The following is a 6,000-nucleotide window of genomic DNA, read 5'->3' on the forward strand; positions in this document are numbered from 1 at the left end:
GGGGCACCACTTTAATAAGCCACTGTATCTAATAGGACTTGAGCATTCATATACAGTCGGCCCTCCATTTTCGCAAGGGATCCGTTCCGCAACCACCACCCCTTGCGAAAACGTAAACTCACACATATGCAAGCCCCATAAGCTTGAATGTGGGCGCATGCCTACAAGTGGCTGTGGGCGCACACCTTGGGCCTCTTTTTAATCTCCATTTGCTCCTCGCAAGTAAGCAAGGGTCTCGGATATGAAGTCCACGCAAACAGATGGGCAACTGTACTTTAATATCCACAGGGGGCCCTGCAATCAAACCCAACAGATAACAAGGTCCCATTGTAATAGCATTTCAAATACATTAGCAGCAGAGAAGTAAAATTTTCTTGAGATCCAGCTTTCCCTGTCCTATGTGAAGGTAACTGCTCCTTTCTTAGGCAGAGAACATTGAATTCCTCAAGGAGTTTCTGTACTATTACATCTGAAGAAAAAAAATAGGTGCTGTGGTTTGAGGTTTAGTGGTTTGAGCATTGGATGACTCTGGAGATGAGGGTCCAGTTCCCTGCTCAGCCATGGAAACCTTTCGGATGACCTTGAGCGAGTCACACACTCTGAGCCCCAGAAAACTCCATGATTTTCTTAGGGTCACCATAAATTGAAAATGCCAAATTGTAGTGCAGTGAAAGAGTTTTACCTTTTCTGGAGGTAGCCCCTGTTGCTGATAAATTTGGTTTCTTGTAATCCAGGAAAAATATATTTGAAGTAACCATGTTGGCCATAGCAGCTACAGGAGGGACAGAAGACTTGGTTTGTTTTCTTCCCTCCTAATGTACACTAGACCCAAGGGCAGAAGAAAAGCAAATGGCCAGAGGTGACAGAGGTGTGGAAGAAGAACTCTCCAGCATTTTGAGCCAACATTGTTAATGGAGAAAGCAGGGGGGACAGTTGCCATTCATGATAACCACGCTTTAACTTAACATAAGCAGGAAAGGCAAGGGGAGTTTTTTAATAATAATAATAATAATAATAATAATAATAATAATAGGACATGGTTTCCTTCCACAGAGGGCTCAACTCTGCCTTCAAAAGGACAGGCGTGCTCCCATCTGGGGTTCATCTGTTTGCAGGAGGAAAAAGATTCAGAACAGACTTTTTTTCCTGCCATATGGTGCTCACATCTACTAAAGAAAATGTAACATCTTGAAAGGATTGTCATGGCTAAACAAGTGTGATTTATTTCTTTGATATGAATTCCTTGCAACACAAAAACACTCACACAAGAATGCAGTCTAGAAAACCAACAGCTTATAATTGGCATTATTTTTTTTAAAAAAAGATTTAAAAAAATTCTGAAGCAAATGGTGAAAAGTAAACAGATTAGACATGTGGCTGTACTTTTCCAAAGCAAACTTTTCCAAAGCATGTTCAACCCAATATTGTTATAACGACTTCTGAATCATGTTCTGTTTCACATGATTTGATGATTTATAATCATCATCTGTCCAACTTTCCTTCCATCAGTCTTCCAAGTAGTCTGATGACATTCTTAGAAAGATAACATTTTAAGGGTTTTGCCTTCTCATTTAATAAAATTAATTACTAAGAAATTGACAATATTATCATATATTTTTGATAATCTGGAGAATTTATGTGTATTTCTCTCTAAAATAGAGCTTTACAAAAGAAGTACTGTTTTACAAAAATGCAAGAGCTAATTAAAATGCCCTCATAAAATGGAGCATTCTTTATCTTCGGAGATTAACACATGATGAGCCCTGTTCTTGCCACAATCACGTCAGTTAAAAGGAAGCATACTGGTCCAAGAGGAGCCATTATCACGTCTACAATAATGTGACTGGGACTACTTCTGCCATTGTTTTCTTTTCCGCACTCCCCCTTAATCCTGCTTCCTTGCTATATAGGATGCCCTGCATACCTTCATGTTTTTTTCTTAATTTTATTTTTATTTACACTTCTTCATGTAATTCCAAAGCTCTGCTAGTGCATTTTATTTATTTATTTATTTATTTATTTATTTATTTATTTAAGGAAAAGAAATAGGGAGGGGGGGGGAGGCAATCAGCCTGCTTGGGAAATGTGGAGACACTGACACCACTTGACTTCCAGTATCAAAACTGTCCCAGCAGCAACGTTTCGTACCTGAGGACCAGCACAATTGTGAGCTCATTGATGGGTTTCCCACCTGGAATACTGCATCCAGTTCTGGGCACCACAATTTAAAAAGGATGTGGAGAAACTGGAGCATGTCCAAAGGAGAGCGACTAAAATGGTGAAGGGTCTGGAAGCCATGCCCTACAAGGAACGACTTAGGGAGCTGGGGATGTTTAGCCTGGAGAAGAGAAGGTTAAGAGGTGATATGATAGCCCTGTTTAAATACTTGAAGGAATGTCATATCGAGGAGGGAGCAAGCTTGTTTTCTGCTGCTCCAGAGACTAGGACCCAGAGCAACGGATGCAAGCTACAGGAAAAGAGATTCCACCTCAACATTAGGAAGAACTTCCTGACAGTAAGGGCTGTCCGACAGTGGAACACACTCCTTCCTCGGAGTGTAGTGGAATCTCCCTCCTTGGAGGTCTTTAAACAGAAGCTGGATGACCATCTGTTGAGGATGCTTTGGTTTGGATTTCCTGCATGACAGGGGGTTGTTGGTTGTTTGGATTTCCTGCATGGCCCTTGCGGTCTCTTCCAACTCTATTATTCTATGATTCTATAATTCTATGAATGAAAAGGAATGCCCTAACAATACTTCAGGGGAACAGCAGCTTTGGTCGGAGGCAGTGTCATGCAACAAGTATCGCCAAAACCACTTTTTTTCCAGCTGTAATCACAGTTTAAAAGTCATGTATAGTAATCTCTTTTCTCATCTTTGCTTCCCCATATAGGAAAATATCATATGTGAATCTATTTCTCATGAGTAACAATACCATCATATTCTGAAATTTGGGAGGGATGGACAATGAACACTTATAAAACCTACTGAGATGGAACCAGAAATTTGCTTATGGAATGGAGCAGTTGCAAGGGCAGCAGAGGACTGGGACAATATTGTACTGGAGTAAACATACAGGGTGGAAGTTATGTGCCATTGAACTAACATATGTTCCAGGAACACTGGCAGAAAAATAAAATTATCAAGCATATAGAGCAGCTTGGTGTTTCAAAATGTGTTGACTATTGTCCCCATAACCTGACAACCAGCATATATGATTGGAATTTGGGGAGATCTAGTCCAACATACATGGTAGTCATGAAATTAGGGGAGGCTAATACAGGAAAAGAAGTGTTACTATCTGCCAGTGCCTATCACCAAGGCTAAATCCTATCTGGCGATCCAACAAATACAATTTACATACATCTTCAAAAGGACTTTTTATTTTTGTTAAATTTTAATAGATATATGTACATACATCTGACAGACACACAACAATTAAACACATGGACATATCCATTTACAAATAATCCCTACTTTCTGCCCACCCATCCCTTTATAAAAATTGCAAACCCCCAAACTACACATTTTACCATCCCTTAACCCCATTCCCTGTTTTTTATATGAAAATATTGACTTCCTGCTTTTCTCAGAATATATCTTCATAAACTGTTCATTAATATTCCTTGTACTATTTTCTTATCATCACTTCAAACACTTCACCATTGTTATACACCCCTTCCTTGATTTATGAACATTACTTTCTATATCTAAATTATAAAATGCACACTTTGCCCACTAATTCTTAAACCCAAATATAGTTACATCTTCTCAATTTCTTTTCATATATTCAGTAAAGAGCCTCCAAGTATCTAAAAAAATTCTATAACCCTCTGTTTAATCAAGTTGGTTAATTTTTCCATTTCTGTGATTTCGATTAATTTCCCCACCATTTCAAACTGTTTGGTAGTTTATTTGTTCTCTGATATCTTGCTAACACCACTCTGGTGGCTGTTACCATATAGTTAATTCAGTTGCCATGCTTCTTTATCACTTTGTCTTCATCACCTATCACATTTAAAAAGAAAAGTTTTCTTCTTCATCTTCGGCTTGCTTCAATTTCTGCAAATTGAGTTCAATGTGAAAAAGTAGTTTGTATTCAATTAACTCAGCAGCAGAGGAGTGGAGGAGGAAAAAAGCAGGAAAATACTGCCACTCCCAGTAGGCATAGGCAAAAGCAAACCGCTACAGCCTCTCGTAGCTTCTGTGTTTTCCCCCATTAATAACTGTTGCTGTATTGAGCACATTCTGACATTGTTTGACTACAGATCTCACTTTTCATCTGTGAAATTATGAAGATTATAGCAAGAGCCAACATGGTGAGCCTTTGACTACGACCCTGGAGACCAGGGTTCGATTCCCCACTCAGCCATGTAAACCCACTGGGTGACCCTGGGCAAGTCACACTCTCTCAGCCTCAGAGGATGACAATGGCAAACCTCCTCTGAACAAAACTTGCCAAGAGATCAGCATGATTTGGTGGTTGCCTTAAGAAGCTGGAAATGACCTGAAGGCTCACAACAACAACACTGGATCTCCTACGTAAAAATTCAAGCTACAAGCAGCCTTTGTGGGTAGAGGAACATAAGGTCTGGATTGTGGCACTGGGATTGGGCCACTTTCCAAAGCTGCTATTTTTCCCACATTGTAAAACATACAGGAACCCTAAATTATCTCAAAAGAATTCTCTCTCTATAAAACAAATTAAATGAAACAGGCTGCTTCAAGGTGATCCAAAGCAACTGTTGTTGTTGTTGTTTTAATGATAAAAGGCTTTTGGGTTTCAAACTGAAATGTAGGTAAGTGGATCAGAATATGGTTTTCATTTTCCATGAAGAGACAAAACACTTCCAGTTTGTCATCTGTGGCTTCTTTTTTTTTTTACAGTGCTCAGTATTGTGGTGAGGTGGCAGCATCTTTAAAGGTATGTGGGATCCCTTGAGAGTAGGAACAGAGGACAAAAAAACCACTTGTGTCCTGGGGTAGGTATACTGAATCCATAAATATAGATGCTGTGTTAGGTTTTAGAAAATAATGGAAGCCACCAACTGTTTTATAACTAACTGTTATAAAACCACTCTGAGCCAGCAAGGTTATAAAACGAATTGGCAAAAACCAAAGAGTCATCCTGGGTGGAGTATGATGAAGACTGTGAATAATGGGGAGATGTAAGTCATGACTCCAAGAGCAGCCGGCTTTAGCTAGGAGGAATTATGATGTGATCGACAACAGACATTACAGATGTCATCACTGCAAAACTCACAGCCCTGTTCTGACCTCTAGTGGTTAACACTCAGAGACGCCACCTTTCGAATAAAGCCATACAGTATATTGATTCCAGGATGGAGATGGTTTTATTGGAAAGCTGTCTGGAATACGATGACCTGAGAAGATACAACACCAACAGAATTATGTTGCTACTTCTTTCTAGCTACAGGAACAGAGCTGGATTCTTTTCTGCACAGTCCTGTTCCGCATCAATAGAAGTATAGTGTCTGAATCGAGGGAACAGTGCCACTCTATTCTGCTTTGGTCAGGCCTCATCTGGAATTCAGCATCCAATTCTGGGCTCCACAATTCAAAAAGGATGTTGGCAAGCTGGAACGTGTCCAGTGGAGGATGACCAAAATGGTGAAACGTCTGAAAACCTGGAGAAGAGAAGGTTAAGAAGTGATACGATAACCCTGTGTAAATATTTGAAAGGATGTCATACTGAATATGGAGCAAGCGTGTTTTCTGCTGCTCCAGAGACTAGGACATGGAACAATGGATGTAAACTACAGGAAAAGAGATTCCAGTTCAACATTAAGAAGAATTTCCTGACAGTAAGAGCTGGAGGCGGAGTGTGGTGGAGTCTCCTTCTTTGGAATAAACAGAGGTTGGGTGGTCATCTGTTGGGGCTGTTCTGATTGTGTATTCCTGCATGGCATGGCATTGTACTTAATTACCCTTGAGATCTCTTCCACCACTATGACTCTGATTCAGTCAGTAAATTACCATTG

This window comes from Sceloporus occidentalis, unplaced genomic scaffold (genome assembly GCF_023333645.1).
Source record: "Sceloporus occidentalis isolate IW3139 unplaced genomic scaffold, rSceOcc1.0.p SCAF_3, whole genome shotgun sequence".
Classification (NCBI taxonomy): Eukaryota; Metazoa; Chordata; class Lepidosauria; order Squamata; family Phrynosomatidae; genus Sceloporus; species Sceloporus occidentalis.